This window comes from Staurois parvus, unplaced genomic scaffold (genome assembly GCF_062004578.1).
Source record: "Staurois parvus isolate SC_StPar_1 unplaced genomic scaffold, SC_StPar_1.0 ptg000117l, whole genome shotgun sequence".
NCBI classification, from domain to species: Eukaryota; Metazoa; Chordata; class Amphibia; order Anura; family Ranidae; genus Staurois; species Staurois parvus.
The window spans coordinates 1,671,556-1,691,707 of NW_028317913.1; the positions used below are offsets into that span (position 1 = coordinate 1,671,556).

Below are 20,152 nucleotides of genomic sequence, written 5' to 3' on the forward strand. Positions count from 1 at the left end.
CTGCTTACCAACCCTGCACAGCCATGACCGCCTGCCTTGGAGACCGCCTCGTCCGTTTAGGGAGCTACATGGCCACCTTTTAGCAGGCTATCCGCGCCCAAGATGACGCTCACCCACCACTGGCAAACCTGAGCTCTTCCATGCACCGACTCCTGCTCGCCCAATTCCACCCAACTATTAGCTGGGGAACGCTGGAATTCATGAGGGGACACCTGATCCACCACTCGTGGCATCGCATCCACCTACTGCATCCAATACCCCGCATTTAGCTGAGGACCCATGGAACTGACAAGCGGCGCATCACCTCGCATCTCCCAGAGAGGCTCGCCAGGCCTTGCTCGCGGTCCATCTTGTATGCAGGAACCAGGTAAGACTTGCACTAGGTCCATAGAGGGAGGACAAAAATGGAATGCGGCCTATGGCGAGGAGCAATGATTTGTGGGAGTGGGGTCCTATAGCAGAGGGCAGGACTAACCCATACATACGCTGCCATGGAGTCTGTAAGGAAACGATGTTTCAGGTCTTCTGAGGCTGCAGAGATCTATTTGTTTCAGCTGGCAGACCTACATGAACTAAGAGAATCAACAAGGCACAGCTATTAAAGCAAGAAGTAAGGCTTCACATGCAATAAGCAAATATGGCTACCTTCAATGTAAATAGAATTACAGAAGGATACATAAAAATAGAGTTGATTTACAAAAACTGGAGAGTGCAAAATCAGGTGCAGCTGTGCATGGTAGCCAATCAGCTTCTAACTTCAGCTTGTCCAATTAAAGCACAGCTCCACCCAGAAGGGGAAGCTCCGCTTGTTTGCACCCCCCCCCCCCAAACTGCCACATTTGGCAATTTTTGTAAGGGAGGGGGGAGTGGGTACTTGGTTTCAGCCCCCTCTTTCCCCCTGCAGTCTTCTGGGACACTTCAACGGTCCCAGAAGTCTATGGGACTATTCACAAGGCACAGTGCAACTCATGCATGCGCAGTAGGAAACCGGCTGTGAAGCCACAAGGCTTCACTTCCAGTTTCCCTTACTTGATATGCCAGGAACCCAGAGGCTATAGTGAAGAACTAGCCTGTGTGAGAACGGCACTGGATCCCTGGACAGGTAAGTGTTCTTATATTAAAAAATCAGCAGCTACCAGGTACTGTTATAAAGAATTATACTTACCTGCAATGTACAATGGTATTGCACAAACTGGCCCCTTATCTTCTCTTCTGAAGTCCCCCGCCAGCACTCTGCTTCTTCTCTTCTCCAGGTGCCCCCTCAGCAAGCCATGTGCTGAGGTGGGTGGCACCCAATGCGGGGGCTAAGATGCAAAGCTATGCACGTCCATACATAGTGCAGCTCAGCCATACCCCCACTTTCTCCATACAGGATTTGACTGAGAAAAGCAAGACCCATTGGCTTCTGCTTCTGTCAAAGTGTCCTGTGAGACCAGGAAGAGAGAGTAATGGCACTGCAGACTGGCATGGTGCTGGATTGAGAGAGGCCTTAGGTAAGTGTTTGGGGGGGGGGGGATAAAAAAGGTTTTTACTTTAATGAACAGAATGAATTAAGGTAAAAAACCTTTTGCATTTATAACCACTTGGTTATAAATAGCCTTTAACTTTTATTGCTGAGGTAACAGCCCAGTCATGGCTAATAATGGAGTCGATGACACAATGTTTGTGTTAATTTATATTTAAAAAACAAAAACAACAAAAGCGCTATAGGCACAGATTCACACTGGAACCTGGGCTTTTTCATGTGATTTTGCAGCAATTTGTTTTCAGGCTTGAGTGTTTTTGTTTTAGCCAATACAAAGTTAGTTACAAGTAGGAAGAGATGGTGAAAAGGCACATTTTTCACACACTCCCAAAGTCTATTGGGGCCAAAAATGTACATTCATGCCCTAAAGATGCTTTGTGCATCAGGACACCATGAAAATCTGGTGATGAGCATTGAAGCGCTTCTGGAAAAACACGTCAAAGTCGCTCAGGTATGAATGGGGGCTAAAAGGGAGCCAAGCACATCTTAGAAAAGGAAATACAAACAAAAACCCAAAATTATTAAACAGATTGTAAAAGCGAAACATGCAATACAACCTGGGATCTAAAAGTACACAGTCACACATTTGTAGATTATTTGGTTTAAACAATGTAAACTAAATCAGCAACCTCCTTCTTGCAAAGCACACACTGGGAGAAAAAAAAAAAGAAAAAGAAAGCATGTTTCTTATTTGCGAGTGGCGGCAGTAACCACAGAAAGACTTATTTCAAAGATCGGAGCCTGATTGCACTGTCTCAGAGGAAACACACAACTACATGCAGGTACTCTTCTGTGCTTTCTGATTAGTGGGGCCACTACCCCATCTAAAACAAATATTACAAGTAACTTGAGCTAAAACTGACTTGTAAGGATAATATCTCCACATCAAACACTGAAAGCCAGTTTAAATTTTTCTAGTGCTGAAGTCCATCAGATAGTTTCCATCTACATTGACCAAGTTTAGCGTACATGCAAATAGTTCTGGTGAGCAGACATTATGTATCTAAACAAATGTGGAGTTCAAGTACTACTGACATTTCCCACTACAAACTACAGCTCTTTCACACAGCCAGCATGCTAGATCAATTTAGAAAATAAAACCTGCACTTCTCTGATTTTGCAAAATTTCCTGTACTTTTAAGATTACCCAATGTACAAATTAAAAAAAAAAAAAAAAAAAAAAAAAAAAAAAAAAAAGGGCCCTTCAGCTACAAAACTGAAAAAATAAATCGACTGAAGAGATGAATCCCCCAGATTCCTCCCACAGGAAGAGGGGGGGGAACATTTCCTCCTAGAGTGCAGGCAGCAATACAACTCTGAATGAGACTCTGATCACCCCTGCTTCTTCTTACAATAAAAACAAAATGTGTTGGCTGCCATTCTATTTTAAAATGTTTTTATTTTTTTTTTTAAATTTCAGGTACTTATAGAGCACCGTCAATTTACACATTACACACACATATATTATATATACACACACACACACATATTGTACATTCACATCAAACCCTCAAGGGGTGTACAATCTAAGGTCCCCAACTCGCATTCATACATACACATACTAGGGCCAATTTAGACAGGAGCCAATTAACCTACCAGCATGTCTTTGGACAGAGGGAGCAAACCGGAGTACCTGGAGGAAATCCACGCAGGCACGGGGAGAACATGCAAACTCCAGGCAGCTGGTGCCGTGGTTGGGATTCGAGCCAACGACCCTAGTACTGCCAGCTGGAACCATTTAGCCACTGTACTTTAAATGCCTATAGATACTGGTACATGAGTCTGTATGCATGCCTTTAGCGTGACAGACACACTCTAAACACTCCTCAATGTTAGCCTATCTGTCCATGCGCACATAGGCATGGGGCCCTAAAGTGGAAGAAAGTGAAAAAAAAAAGTACACAATATTAAAAGTCGGCCCAAAGGTTTTCTTTGATGTTTCACAGCAGGTCGAAATTGAGGAGTGTACAAACTGTACAAAAATTCTCATACGGCAAAGGCTTTTTTTTCATGGTTTATTGTTTCTGATCATGAGCAATCTTTCACATCCGATTTTTCTCATGCGAAAACCCTACACATTAAAACGAAAATTGTAAGTTCTGTTCGCATACAAGAAAAATTTTGGAGTTTGTACCTTACGAAATTTGCTTGGAAAACCTGAATCAGGTGTCGAACGTTGTGTACAAACTATATAAAAAAAAAAAAAAAAAAAATCGACCGATCGTGCATTGTACGGAAATTTTTCTTCCGATTTTCTCATAGTGTGTACCCCACTTAAGCCTCCCCACAGCAGCCACTCACTAACACAGGAGGAACCGGAGCTGCGTGACCTGAGCGAACTGAATATAGGTAAAACACACACATCTTTTTTTTTTTTTAATACAAGTTAGGCAGGAGGAGGAAGGAACATTTTAAGAATAGTTATACTTACGGTAGGTTTTTCTTCCACTTTAAAAAAAAAGTTAGCCAAAGTGTCCAGTGACCAAGGCACTTCAACTATGAACATTCTACATTTGCTTACAGTGAGCTTGCTTCCAGGAGGAGAAAGTAGAGTAGGCAAAGGGATAGTTTCAATAGTATTCTCCTGCTGCTTCATTGTTTAATCAGCAAAATCGGTGTGTTTTGACCAAACTGTTCTCCTGTAGTGAATGCCAACAACCAGGTCATCCTGTCTGGATCAAAAATGTAGCTGCACTTTCATCTTTTGGCAAATAATATTGTTTTCAAACATGTATATTAAGAGGAAAGATTCATTTAAAAAAAAAAAAAAAAAAAAAAAAAAGGACTTTTGCAGGTTAAAAAAAAATTTGCATTTATTATTTTTCTTAGGAGCCTGCACCCAGCATTTCACCCATGATCAGGAGATTGTATCACTTATCCTCTACTGCCCAGATGTCAAATTGGTGGCCCTTCAGCTGTTGCCAAACTACAAGTCCCATGAGGCACTGCAAGATTGACAGTTACAGGCATGACTCCCAAAGGCAGAGGCATGATGGGACTTGTAGTTTTGCAAGAGCTGGAGGGCTGCCAGTTTGACATCCCTGCTCCACTGCAATATTTGGACAGTACTGTACTGCAGAAAAGTAGTATATTGCTCTCACAGTGGCAAGAAAAAAAAAAAGCAATGAACATAGGAAAGACAGACCATTATAACCCTTAAAAGTGTAGGTTTTTCCTTTAGAGAACTTGCAAAGAAAGCCAAGGTGTAAGTGATTACAGTTTCCTACACCATCAAAAGACACTTGGAAACTGGAGGAAACTAACAGGAGGAGGAGGAGATCTGGCAGACCCAAAATCACAACAGAATCAGAAGTTGAGTTTCTGAGGGCCGACAGCTTGTATGACAGGTGGCTCACAGGACAACAGCTTCAAGCACAGCTTAACACTGAAAAAAGTAAGTCTCAGTTTCAGCTGTGAAGAGATGACTTCAAACTGCAGGTTTGACAGGTTCTAAGAAAGCCATTGCCAAGATGGCAAAAGAAAAAAAAAAAAAAAAAAAAGAAAAAGAAAAAGGAAAGGCTTGTCTGGGACCTGAAGCACCAGCAGTGGACTACTGATAACTGGAAGAAGGTCTTATGGACAGATAAGTTAAGATTTGAGATCTTCAGCTCATCATGCAGGGTTTTTGTATGCCATCACGTATGTTAAAGGATGGTTCCTCTGTGTGTGACACCAACTGTCAAGCATGGAGGAGGAAGCATGATGATCTGGGGCTATTTTGTGGATCCAGACTCAGCACCCTGAACCAAAACTACCACCACATCATTTTTCAGAGCTATGCAAAACCCTCTGGAACATGCCTAGTTTGGTCAGGGGTTCATCCTACAGCAAGATAACGACCCAAAAAAAACATACCTCCAGGCTGTATCAGAACTACCTTGGAGAGAGAGAAAAAAAAAAAGGAAGTAGAACAGTAGGCTTTACAGTGCCTTGAAAAAAAGTATTCATACCCCTTGAAATTTTCCACATTTTGTCATGTTACAACCAAAATGAAAATTTATTTTATTGGGATGTTATGTGACAGACCAACACAAAGTGGCACATAATTGTGAAGCGGAAGGAAAATGATAAATGGCCTTCAAAAGTTTTTACAAATAAACATGTGAAAAGTGTGACGTGCTTTTACATTCAGCCCCCTAAAGCAATACTTTGTAGAACCACTTTTCGCTGCAATTACAGCTGCAAGTCTTTTTGGGGATGTCTCTACTAGCTTTGCACATCTAGAGAGTGAATTTTTTGCCCATTCTCCTTTGCAAAATAGCTCAAGCTTTGATTGGATGGAGAGCGTCTGAACAGCAATTTTCAAGTCTTGACTCCGATTCTCAATTGGATTTAAGTCTGGACCATTCTAACACATGAGTATGCCTTGATCTAAAAACATTCTATTTTAGCCCTGGCTGTATGTTTAGGGTCGCATTCCTGCTGGATGGTGAACCTCTACTCCAGTCTCAAGTCTTTTGCAGACTAACAGGTTTTCTTCTAAGATTGCCCTGTATTTGGCTCCAGCTATCTTCCCATCAACTCTGACCAGCTTCCTTGTCCCTGCTGAAGAAAAGCATCCCCACAACCTGATGCTGCCACCACCATGTTTCACGGTGGGGATGATGTGTTCAGGGTGATGTGCAGTGTTAGTTTTCCGCCACACATACACGTTTTACTTTTAAGCAAAAAAGTTCAGTTTTGGTCTCATCTGACCAGAGCACCTTCTTCCACGTTTGCTGTGCCCGCCACATGGCTTCTCGCAAACTGCAAAACGGGACTTCTTATGGCTTTCTTTCAACAATGGCTTTCTTCTTGCCACTCTTCAATAAAGGCCAGATTTTTGGAGTGCACGACTAATAGTTGTCCTGTGGACAGATTCTCCCACTTGAGCTGTGGATCTCTACAGCTCCTCCAGAGTTACCATGGGCCTCTTGGCTGCTTCTCTGATTAATGCTCTCCTTGATGGCCTGTCAGTTTAGGTGGACGGCCATGTCTTGGTAGGTTTGTAGTTGTGCCATACTCTTTCCATTTTCAGATGATGGATTGAACAGTGCTCCATGAGATGTGCAAAGCTTGAGATATTTTTTTTTTTTTTTATAACTTAACCCTGCTTTAAACATCTCCATGACTTTATCCCTGACCTGTCTGGTGTGTTCCTTGGCCTTCATGATGCTGTTTGTTCACTAATGTTCTCTAACAAACTTCTGAGGGCTTCACAGAACAACTGTATTTATATACGGAGATTAAAATTACACACAGGTGGACTTTATTAATTAGGTGACTTCTGAAGGCAATTGGTTCCCACAGATTTTAGTTAGGGGTATCAGAGTAAAGTGGGCTGAATACAAATGCACGCCACACTTTTTAGATATTTATTTGTAAAAAAAAATTTGAAAACCATTCATCATTGTTCAACCAATGTCAATAAAAACTATCTTCAGCGTAAAGAAGAAGGAATCCTGTAAGTGATGGTTTGGCCCCACAGAGCCCGGATCTCAACATCGAGTCTGTGTGGGATTACATGAAGAGACAGAAGGATTTGAGGCAGCCTATATCCACAGATTTGTTTTTAGTTCTCCAAGATGTTTGGAACAATCTACCCGCCGAGTTCCTTCAAAAACTGTGTGCAAGTGTACCTAGAAGAATTGATGCTGTTTTGAAGGCAAAGTGTGGTCACACCATATAATGATTTGATTTTCTCTTCTATTCATTTACAAGTACACATAAATACATAGTCAAATGATATACAATACTCCATCTAAAATACAGGATCGAACAACACATGAAATCATCCAGAAACACTCAAATGTGTAAGTTCCCACACTTTCCAGATGTCTGACATTCTATTCATATGATGTAAGCAGCCAAGTGCAAAATATTAGCTAAGGCATTTCAGCTCCCTCTAATACCCATCAACAAAAGATGTTCAGGGCACGATTGTGCAAACACTGTCCATGTGATCACAATGTTACTTCTGTTAGCTTCTAAAACCTCACACACAATCAAATACGCAAATTTCTATCCACAACCAAACATCCTTTGCCCATCTTTTAACTCTTAACTGCACATTTTTCTTGCGTGTATCTTGTGTGGGATTGATGTTCATGATAGTCTCTGGAGTGGGTGGTTCTGTTCTTTATTCTTGGAAAAACGCAACAGCATGGTAACTAAAATATAATATTCTGTGACGGCTGAATGTGGAGAAAAGCCTTCCAGGAAACACTGCAGTGCTAATATTGTTTATTCAAATCAGAGACTTGTGAAGGGGAAGAGCCCATAATGGAAGAAATTCAGTAGAACCTATATTGTAAACTCCTACAAAAGGTAAAATACTATATGCTGCTCAGTTCACTGGTAGGTTTTTCAAGACAACATTCTTCATCAGGCGCAGGTTCAAATTGCCAAATAGGAGTAACCTTTTAAAAAACGTATTCTAAAAAGGCAACCAAAGGATTAAAAGAAACAAAAAACACAACCTTTTCCCTTATGGGTTAAGGAAACCTAACCGCTAGTGATTTGGGGAAGGAGGTGGCCTAGACCTGGGTGCAAAAAGGTAAAGAAACTTGATGGGAAAGTATCCGTACCCTTTACAAAGACAACTGATAGCTCCCACCACCCCAAGGTATACTTACCGATCCGTGCTCATTTGCTGCCTTCTCGCTCAGTTACTTTGACAGACAGCAGCGCCTAGGTATGGGAGAGCATGCGACGTCCTTCAAGGTGACAGTGGGGGTTGATTTACTAAAACTGGAATGCAAAATCTGGTGCAGCTCTGCATAGAAACCAATCAGCTTTCAGGGTTTTCTTTTGTCATAGCTTAATTGAACAAGCTGACGTTAGAAGCTGATTGGCCATCATGCACAGCTGTACCACATTTTGCACTCTCCCATGTTAGTAACCCAACCTCAGTGCTTGTATCAGTTGTCAGACCTGAAACCAGTCATGTGGAAGAGCAGAGACATCATCCACCTGGGCGAGCAGAGACACAGCTCCTTCTAAGGGAAAAGTCCTGCAGCAGGGAGGGTGGATCGGTGAGTACATATTGCTGTGGAGGGGCAGTGAGGTGCCTAACCAGAAGGTAATGCCATTTTGCCGTAAATGGGAGGAATTAAAACCTGTCAAAAACATGGGCAATTTAAATTGCACATATGATGAAAACAAAGCATATAAGCAAAGGTTTCTTTCATGAAAGCCATAACTTTACAACCACTCACGTAATACTAAGTAGGTCCCTCTTTTGCTGCCAAAACAGCCCTGACCCATCAAGTCATGGATGCCACTAGACCTCTGAAGGCATGCTGTGGTATCTCACACCAAGCCGTCAGTAGCAGATCCTTTACATTCTGTAACTTGAGGTGGGCCTCCATTGATCGGGTTTTTCCAGCACATCCCACAGATGCCTGATTGGACTGGAATCTGGAGGCCAAGTCAACACCTCAAACTCATTGTGTTACTCAAACCATTCTTGAACCATTTTTTGCAGTGTCGCAGGGAACATTATTCCACTGAAAGAGGCCAATGCATTGAACACCATTTCCATTAAAGGGTGTACTTGGTCAGCAACAATATCATCAATACCATCCCATGAATGGCAGGACCCAAGGTTCCCCAGCAGAACATTGCCCAAAGTATCACAATGCCTCCGCCAGCTTGAATCATCCGATACTTTATCCTGGTGCCATCTCGCCTTGACTATTGTAACTCCCTCCTCATTGGCCTACCTAATTGCAGGCTATCCCCTCTTCAGTCTATCATGAATGATGCTGCCAGACTCATCTACCTTACTAACTGTTCTGTATCAGCCACCCCTCTCTCCCAATCCCTCCACTGGCCTCCATTCGGTGTCCTCCATCCCTCTCTCCCAATCCCTCCACTGGCCTCCATTCAGTGTCCTCCATCCCTCTCTCCCAATCCCTCCACTGGCTTCCCATTGCCCAACGGATAAAATTCAAAACATTAACAATAACGTATAAAGCCGTTCATAACACTGCCCCAAATTACATCACCGAACTTGTCTCCGAATATCACCCAAACCGTACTCTCCGCTCCTCCTGCTTTCTAGCTCCCTTGTCTCCTCCGGGACTTCTCCAGAGCTTCCCCCATCCTCTGGAACTCTCTACCTCAATTTATCAGACTATCGCCTACTCTGCTCACTTTTAGGTGATCTCTGAAAACCTATCTATTCAGGGAAGCCTATCTTGCCCTCAGCTAATAATGGAATCTTCTACTCTTCCTACCAGTCCATCCCCCACAGTTACTACCTTTTGTACCACTAGCCCCTCCCTCCTAGATTGTAAGCTCCGAGGAGCAGGGCCCTCCTATCCCTCTTGTATTGAACTGTATTGTCTCCCGTTTTATACTGTAAAGCACTGAGCAAACCGTTGGCGCAATATAAATCCTGTATAATAATCTCTTCCCCAGGTAAGCACACACACAAGCACCCGGCCATCCACATGATGTAAAAGTAAAAAAAAAAAAAAAAAAAAAAAAAAAAAAAAAAAAAAAAAAGGGGTGATTAGACCAGGCCCCCTACTTCCATTGCTCTGTGGTCCAGTTCTGATGCTCACATGCCCATTGCAGGCGCTTTTGGCAATGGACACAGGATAGGCTCTCTGACCGGTCAGCCGTTACACAGCCTCATACACAACAAACTGCGAAGCCCATTTTTTCTGCTTTCAATACATCAACTTCAAGGACAACATGTTTTCCTGCTCCCACCAACTTTCAGATGCCATTATAACAAGATAATCAGTTTTATTCACTTAACCTGTCAGTGTTCATAAAGTTATAGCTGATCGATGTATAGCGGCAACAGTTTGCACAGCTTTACAGTATAAAAGGAGACAGTACAGTTACAGTACAATTCAAGAGAAGGTATTAAAATGTTACTAAACCCACAACATATCGTGTGGAGTCACTCTGCACATGCTCAGTTTGGTGTGTATTGCACGAAGGTTGTTTTTCTTGGGAGAGTGCATGTGAACAGCACAGGGCCAATCAGCGCTGTCCAGACAGAGGTCAGGGGTCCTGCATCCTCCTACAGCAAAGTTAAAACTCCTCCTACAACCTTTAACCTGTGCTCGGCTGGACACTAATGGAAGTCACAAGACTGCTCTAAATGCTGATGAGAAAATGTATTATATTTACTAAAATAATTACATTTCCATGTTCTTTGTACTGTGGGAGACCAGATAGAGTGAATGCAGAGTCCTGGGTTTAGTAACACGTTAAGGAGAGACCTGCTCAGCAAACCTTACAATCCTAAAAGGAGGTGCGAGTGATACAAAAGTTAACTGTGTGGGTATGAGTGGAAGAAAAACTCATTTGTTAGATGGAGGCAGGAAAAGCTTCCCTGAAGAGATACATTTTCAGGGATTACCCAAGGGTGGACAGAGTAGAAGACAGCCAAAACAGATTGGGGTAGGGCGTTCCAGAGGATGGGAGAGGCTCTGAAGAAGTCCTGGACATATTTTGAGACAAAGTTGGTGAGGTGCGGTGATGGTTCACCATTTTATTTTTCTGAAAAAGGTGAACTAATTACGCGTTGAGACATTTCTGATCAGAGTAAATCTTAAGCAAAAATGTGTCTATAATTACTAACGTGCAGTGAATGTGTTCAAATTATTAATTTTTTTTTTTAGCAAGAGCTGCTAAACTGCAGTTTGGCTGATCTCTTAATCCAGACATACAATACAAGTTGTTTGCTGTATCCACCCTGCTCTAAAATAGATGTCTAGCCAAAGCTTCTTTAAGTTCTCAATAGAATAGGAAAAAGGTTAGATCCTTGGTCAGGTTATGTTATTGTGCCCATGGTGGGGAGATTTCCCCTAGCTTCTTATCCCAGGTGGAGCCAGATACCAAGACATGAGAGGCAATCTCCCCAACAATGACACAAATAGCAATAAAACCCTGACAAAGGCCTCAATTCATATGGGGCATACCTAATTGTACGCCCCTGGAGGGTTGTCTACCCACATAGGGATGCACACGTGTTCTGTGCATCACCATGCAGGAAGTCCTGTTGCTGTCAATTGGGACACAGCTGCTGTTCCCAGTGTGACATCTGTGTGGGATAACAGCCCTGACCGCATCCTGGACTCAGCTTGTCAAGGACGTCAGACTTGAGCGTGCTCAAATTACCTGTACACGATCACAATTTGCAGTAAATGCACCTTTATAAGCTGGGGCTTGAATTTTATTTTCATTAAGATTCATTCACATGGATGTAGGAAAGTATGTCTCCTGGAAGAAAGCACATGCTTGTACTTGTAAACACAATCAACCAATTCTGTTGCATTTCACTCTTTCTGCCATGTGCCTGCAAATACCTCCATGTGCATGAGCCCTTACTTTGAAAAGGTGAACTTGGGGTATAAACACATTAAAATATAGTCTTCAAAAGATACAAAGAATATAAAACCACTTTGTGTGCAACAGATGTCTTTGCAAACCCAGAAATTGCCATGTAAATGTTGCAGTGACATCATTGTGCTGCATAGGGAACAGGTCTCACCTACTACAGGCTGCCTGAAGATACTACAGGAGGGGAGTGGAGACAAGACCAGTCGCCTGAAGAGAGAGAGCAGCAGTGACTGGTCTTTATTACAGGAAGCTCCTACACAGAGAAGGTTTCACACTGGATTACTGTACATATCTGGATGAAATATGCCATGATTCAAAGAAAAAGAGAAAACAAGAGGCGCAAATCCCTAGTGCATTATCCAAGGTTTATTAATAAGTAAAAAGGGATAAAAACAAACATACTCACAGACATGGCATAAAAGTAAGGCTTAGTAGAAAGGTGGAGATGGCCATAACAATGGCGGGGTGTCCGACTATCAGTATGGTCGGCTTACTGATGCATTTCGGGGATGAATCCCTTTCCTCAGAGCTAATAATTGGAATCACTTTCCAATAACTATTAGCTCTGAGGAAAGGGATTAGTCTCCGAAATGCATCAGTAAGCCGACCATACTGACAGTCAGACACCCCGCCATTGTTATGGCCATCTCCACCTTTCTACTAAGCCTTACTTTTATGCCATGTCTGTGAGTATGTTTTTATCCCTTTTTACTTATTAATAAACCTTGGATAATGCACTAGGGGTTTGCGCCCCGTTTGCCCTTTTTCCAGTTGTTGATTTCCCTATCTGAGGAGGGCAGCATCTCCGAAAGGCTATCTATAGGCTATTTTGGTCCTGGTTCCCCTTGCTTTCCTTTGGCATTTGGTCCCTGGAGCACTGGAGAAAGTATTCTGTTATCAAGATTCAAGGAAGACTATACATGACTTTTGTATTTTAGACAATAAATGCTTATCCTGAAGATCAGCCTTAAGAGCCTTTTATATCTGCCTCCTCATAGAGAATATGCCTCCCCATATTCTCTATGGGGAGGCAGATATAAAAAAACGGACATGTGTGTTTACACCCGCCTGCATCTGATCCAATAAAACACAGGTGCATGGGAGATCCATCCGCTAGATGGATGGGGAGCGGATGACAGTCAGATGTAAATGGACAGGCGGTCCATTTAAATCCAACTGCCCCATAGAGAACAGGCTATGTCTGTGTCCGCTCTGCACAAGTGGAGCAGACAAGGACCAGTCATCTGCCTGCTCAGTGGGGATCAGCAGACAAATTCCCCGCTGAGCAGGCGGAGTCCGCCCTGTGTGAAAGGGGCCTTAAAGTAATAAAGACAATGCTTACTCAAACATTGACACTCACTGCCAAAGCTGAACTTATACTGGTGTTCAATGCCAGAAATGAACAGAAAGAAATCTAGGCAAAAAGTAAACAACAGACACAGCCATTATGTGTCAAGAAACATCACATGTCTTGTTTTGACTTCTGATAAATTCATCCTGTTAACTTCCTCCTAACTGGTCTTTAAAAATTAAAAAAAACCCCACAAAAACACAACCTCCTGTCTAACACTTCCTCCAGAGATGACTTGTAAACAGGCACTTTATACCACATCCGACATCTTTGGTGTTATAGCACACAGAACTTTTCTCCATCGCAAACGATATGATGACCTCTAAGATTGGGAGAAAGAGAAGCAAAACCACAATGTACTAAAACTTTACCACTACTGTCACCTGGAATATACATTAACACAGTGATAAAATATGTATTTTCTGAAATCATTAACAATAACAAAGCCATGGAGGACTATTCAGTCTATAATCACAATTATAATTAAATAACATTCATAGGCTATTGTATATAGATTCTGCTAACACAAAAAAAAAAAAAAGAACATAAGAATGAAATGCTAAAGTGGGTTCTATGCAAAGAATCTCAAGATCCCACAGCAATAGAATTCATGACAAAGACGTGTGGTCCTGCCAAGGCAGACAGATGTAAGCCCCTCCGGAGGGGGCAGGATGGGACGCTGAACTGACGGACAAAGAAGCAGCAAACCCTTTATTTGCCTAAAAGATGCGACGGGTTATTCAAACTCACTGCCATGAGTACCTTTATTTTGTTTATCCTAGATCAAATATACATCTTTACAAAATACTGATAACCAATCACACCCTACAACCCCCCCACAAAGCGCCAACCCAAACAAGCCAATCAATGATTAAACAAGGGCAAACACATTGTACAAAGACGGCTAAACGTATATCATGCACACAGAGCACAAATCTATTGTGCAACCTCCACATTCTAAACAAATCAGAAACTGACATATCATTATGAACGCAGAATAGACAAAGCAGCACATCCAGATCACCATCAACAACTTTTTATATCCATTTTAAGGAATAGAATGTATAATCCGACCTAAACCATCAGTACCTCTGAATTTCTTTTGCATGAAGTCTCCAGCACGGGACATTAACCGCTGTTCACATCTATACGTTGCAGCAACGCACGTGTGTTGATGCGCCTTTTAACACGTGGCAATGTACGTCGTGTTAGGCAGCCTACTGTAGTAAGATCGCATTCAAGTAGTACATGACCTTTTTTATTTTTTTTAACGTTCTACACCAAAACGCACAAATAGGTCAACACGTGCTGGTGCGATTTAGCGTATGTGCATTGGCAGGCGTGTTTGAGGTGCCATCAGGAACTGGGCACTGCAGTGTATTTGCAATAAAGATTTGTTTTTGTGCACTGAATACTGATTGCACCTTAGAAAAAGGGGGCACACCCCGAAAACTTGAATGTTAGCGCAAATCAAGCACTGCATTACAATTGTACGAATGCAGCTACAAATCACCCCCAGCATGTGCGCTGACTGAACTCATATTACCCTGACACACAGGGGCTTATAAATGAAACAAGTATTATCGCATTCAGATCTACGAGGGGCAGTCAAGTCAAACCGGGACTTTTAATTTTACGTGTATTAAAAAGGGATGCTAGCGTGGCGGTACTACACACAGTATTAAATGGTAAGTGTGTCCTATTACTGATAGGTGGAGCACATATTGCAGGCCAGTCCAGAGACCATTAGTCAAGATGGCAGACAACAACGTTAGTGCGTACATGGAAGGTGTGGTGATGAGGTTTCTTGTGAACGAAGGCGTAAAACCCACGATATCGACTGAAGACTTCAAGCACAGTATTAAATGGTGTGTCCTATTACTGATAGGCGGCACACATATTGCAGGCCAGTCCAGAGACCATTAGTCAAGATGGCAGACAACAACGTTAGTGCGTACATGGAAGGTGTGGTGATGAGGTTTCTTGTGAACGAAGGTGTAAACCCGCGATATCTACAGAAGACTTCAGGAGCAGTATTAAATGGTAAGTGTGTCCTATTACTTATAGGTGGTGCACATATTGAGGGCCAGTCCAGAGACCATTAGTCAAGATGGCAGACAACAATGTTAGTGCGTACATGGAAGGTGTGGTAATGAAGTTTCTTGTGAACGAAGGTGTAAAACCCGCGATATCTACAGAAGACCTCAAGCACAGTACAGTAATGAGACTCTCAGCTGCAGAAAGACATTTGAATGGTGTAAACTATTCAAAGACGGCCGTACATCTGTCAGTGACTTATGCTCCCAGCCCGCAGCAGTCATTCCTGTGAACATTCAGCATGTGGAACGCCTGATCCTGGATAATCGACGAATAACCTTTTGTGAAATTGCAGAAGAGTCGAATCTTTCTGTGGTAACGGTGAACACAATCATGACGAAGTGAAGCAGGCTATCCTAGGATGGTTCAGGCGTACTGACAAATCTTTCTATGCTGAAGCTTTCCAGGCATTAGTTAAAACACTGGGATAAGTGTGTAAATGTAGCAGGGGAGTATGTCAAAAAATAAATGCAGTTTCCACTCCATTAAATGTGTTCTTTTATTATATAAACTCAAAAGTCCCAGTTGGACTTGAATGCCCCTCATATAATGAGGAAACCACATGGGACACAAATTTCCACCATGTTCATCCCAGAGATGGCTGATCTGAAGGTAATCAGAGTACAAGGCTCCCCATCAACAATTCAGACAGACAGAAACACAAGTCGCTGTGCATGTGACTGGGCCACTGTGTATACAAAGCAGGTAAGGCAGACAGGTTTTTGGTCCAGCCAGAAAAATATCCAACATTTGCAAAACACCATTAGAAAGAAAATCTCCCAAAGCAAATAATTTCTTTACATAATTTCGCAGAGTAAACAAATTCCCAAATTATGTAGCAACTTAGAAGGTATCTGCTCCACCATTTTTTTGAATTTCTTCACCACTCAGTTCTTATTGTAATTCTGGCAGTGTATATCTGACTGGCAGAAACACTGGTTGGGATCTGGCCCACATGAAGCCTAAGAACCAGATCAGGGTATGCTGGCAATACACAGAAGATAATGGCCCAAATGTACATAACAGTCATTCTTGGGTGACTTGTGACTCCACAGCTGTTGGGGCATTTGAAATTGGTCTTCTTGGCTGCTCTACTTCCTCACAGATGTCCCAATGTGCACACAGCTGTTAGGACACACAGCAAAGCCACAGATTGTGTATGCAAAACTGAGTTCCCTGACACTGCCTGTGTGTATGGGCCAGCACAGACATCATACCACTCTAGACACGTGACTGAAGACAACTGCTATGTTTTCTATGTGCCCTTGCTTTAAAGTGGAATTAAACCCTCCTATCCTTTACAGCAAAGGAAGCTTCCATCGTAGCCTCTGTTTGATCTGAAGTTGCCATGGTGCTGCACATGTGATCAGGTATGACACCAGCTGTTTGACAGCTTGACCGTTTGGTTAAGAGCTCAAGCAACTGACATCATTCATGGCATGCCTTAAAATGTAACTGTTTTGGGAAACCATTAAACTGATAGGTTTAGTTTCGCACAACAGCTCAGAAGACATGGTGTGAATGAGTTCTCTCCTTTAGTTTAATTTATTAAAGTGCAACTTGCATAGAAACGTTAGATCAACTTATTTTGCAAACTATGAACCTCGCCTCCAACAATGAAAGCCCTCAGTAAAGGCTATAAGGAGAGACTTGGGATCCAGAGCTCTCTCAGGATGGTGTGGCCCAGAGACATCACCCGACCCTACAGGAAGCTGGGGGAATGGGGTAAGGGGATTCCTTTTCTTCAAGATCCACTAAATCCCTTACACAGCCAAGGAAGCTGCCATCTTAGCCTCTGTTTGATCTGCAACTGCCATGGTGATGTACATGTGGTCAGTTATAACATCAGCTTTTGGATAGTTTGACAGTTTGGTTGACAGCACAAGCAACTGTGACAGTTATCATTCCTGGCAAGTGCTAGGAATGTAACTGGTTTTTGAAATGAGTAAATTGATGGGTATAGTTCCACTTTATAATGACACTAAACTCACTTTATGTATTCTTAATTCAAGAGTCCCTTCTGTTGCACTCAGCCGCCTTCAGATTCAAGAAGGACTAGGGACTATGGATAATGGAATGTGCAGAGCACATGATCGCAACTAACTACCTGCCTGGAGTTTGCATGTTCTCCCTGTGCAAGTTTCCTACTACACTCCAAAGAAATGCTGGTAGGTTAATTAGCTCCTGTCTAAATTGGCCCTAGTCTGTGTGTACGTTTGGGACCTTAGATTGTACACTCCCTGAGGGCAGGGACTGATGTGAACGTGTGTGTATATATATGTAAAGCACTGTGTAAATAGTCTGTGCTATATAAATACCAGTAATAAAGAATAGAATAGGTTCAAGAGCTCACAGAGGGTTATTACTAGGACGCAGAAAAACACAATAAAAAACAAATTCCATGAAAAATAGATGTCAGGGCAATTAAAAGGTGAAGTACAGCCAAACAAGCTTTGTCCATACTTCTATGGATCACAGGAGTGCAGTACGCTCTGCATTGCTGTGACCCATTTTCAGCTGACAGCAGGCTAAAGTCCGATATTGGCTGATGTCACTCAGCCGGTCCAGGCTGGGGAACAATCTTGACTTTAAAGTTGGGATCCACCCAGTTCCCTGAAACGGCTCCTGGCTAATCCACTCAGTGATCTGCAGCAATGGCAGAACAGAGAGCCGGTGACTGACAGTCCCCAGCAATCTGCTCACGGAGCCCTGAGCGATCAGCGGTCTTTGGTTGCTCAGTGATCTGCAGCAATGGCAGAACAGGGAGCCGGTGACTGACAGTCCCCAGCAATCTTCTCATGGAGCCCTGAGCGATCAGCAGTCTTTGGTTGCTCAGTGATCTGCAGCAATGGCAGAACAGAAAGCCAGTGACTGACAGTCCCCAGCAATCTGCTCACGGAGCCCTGAGCGATCAACAGTCTTTGGTTGCTCAGTGATCTGCAGCAATGGCAGAACAGAGAGCCGGTAACCTCCAGTCCCCAGCAATCTGCTCACGGAGCCCTGAGTGATCAGCAGTCTTTGGTTGCTCAGTTCTCAGTCTTAGAGCCGGATACTGTTGTGTCATTGGTGACTGCCTTATAAACCAGCACATCACAGCACTCAGAACTATGACTGAACTGCATGGCACATTAGTCCTGAGATGGCTGAGTGGCGCAGGACTGCGCTCAGATCCTCCTCTGCTGACATCCAGTGCCGCTGCTCACAATCATGGAAATACAAGAAAGAAAACCGTGATGAGAATTCTGCGATATCGGGGTGTATTGCCCCCACATTCATGGATGTGATGATCGGCCTGACACACGAATCCCAGGCATCAGATTTCAGACAAAGACAGTTGTACAAGTTGTAGGAAGAGCCTGGTGAGGGAGATGGGCTCTGTCACCTCCATCCTGTCCATGTAGAGGACCATAGCAGAGGGTGAGGGTCTGGATGGCCTATAGCCGGTCATTGTGATGTACACACCCTCCCCCTTCCTCCGGCTCCCTGTCACTCACCCAGCCCTGGAGCGGAGAACTGGTCCTCCCTGAGCCCGGACTCACAGGCCTGCTGGCGGCGTCGCGATGACAGTCAGTGCTAACAATGACACAGACCTGGGCCTGGCCCCGCCTCTCCTCGCCGACAAGCTCGGCCTGTACCGGAGCCGCCTGGGGCAGTGCAGCGCTCTCTGGCTGCCGGCCGACACACAGTGGAGCATACAACAACAGAGCCTGGTCTGCCGGAGGCGACGCTATCGCTACCCGGTAACGTCACCACGTAAGGCCATAAACACAGAGGAAAGAAATGGCCTGGGGTGACGTCACCACGCACGTCCAATTGGAAGGATGACGGGAGTGGTAGTCCTCTCGGGGGGCGGGGATTGCACAGCTCTGTGTGCTGCTGCCTGTCTCCTGTGAGCAGTACGGAGATGGTGTCACGCTGGTTCACTCCAGATGTTTTCCAGGGCATGTATAAATCGCATGCACGGTGTTTGCCATGTATTCCAATGGCCCAGTGCAGTCAGTTCCGGTGATTTCAATCAAAGTGCAAACTGCTGCATTGCTCTTCCTCTGGAATTCATCATAATGCGTGTACGTGCCCTGGAATGTACATTGTCCAATGAAAATAAAAGGAGAAAAGTACTTCTAGTGGAACTTCACCCAAAAGGGAAGTCCTGCTCCCCCTCCCCCTCCCCCCCATATTTGGAATGTGTTTTTTGGGGGGGGTAGTGGATCCCTGCTTTTGACAGGTCCCTGCTCCCACTTCTGCTCAAGCTACCTAGGTGGAGTGGAAGCCCCCCCAACCATCACATGTCTCAGAAAGCTGCGGGACCATAGACAGGGCGCAGCGTAGTTCATGCATGCACTAAAGCAAACTGGTGGCCCTCCAGCTGTTGCCAAACTACAAGTCCCATGAGGCATTGCAAGATTGACAGTTACAAGCATGACTCCCAAAGGCAAAGGCATGATGGGACTTGTAGTTTGGCAACAGCTGGAGGGCCGCCAGTTTGACACCTCTGCATTAGGGGAACACAGCTTTGAGTGTAGGTTCACACTTATGCAGGTTGCGATTAATGCATTTTTCTCACCCTCTTTTGTCATGTTTTTTAGAATGTATTTAATGTTTAATGCTAGGGGAAAGTGTCTGTTGTCATGCAGGATGCGCACTAAAAACACACTGCATGCATTTTGATGCAGTTTCATTGAAGTCTATTACTCAAAACGCAATCTGGTGCATGAAAAAAAGTCCCAGACCCTTTAAAAAAATCTGCACTGGCTCAGATCACAAAGATGTGAACTAGATCCATAGGAAATCGTGTTAAATGGGCTGTAGTGTGTTTCTGCAGACTGGAAAATGCA

At 43.6% G+C, this 20,152-nt stretch overlaps 1 protein-coding gene across 1 annotated transcript in view; it reads right to left on the reverse strand.

Moving 5' to 3' along the window:
* The window catches only part of PELI1 (pellino E3 ubiquitin protein ligase 1), a 103,310-nt gene extending 84,255 nt beyond the window's left edge, over nt 1-19,055 (reverse strand). Inside the window, exon 1 of the mRNA XM_089672006.1 lies at nt 18,812-19,055. The gene's annotated coding sequence lies outside the window, so the exon portion shown is untranslated. The remainder of the gene's footprint in view (nt 1-18,811) is intronic.
* Nucleotides 19,056-20,152: the final 1,097 nt, after the last annotated feature.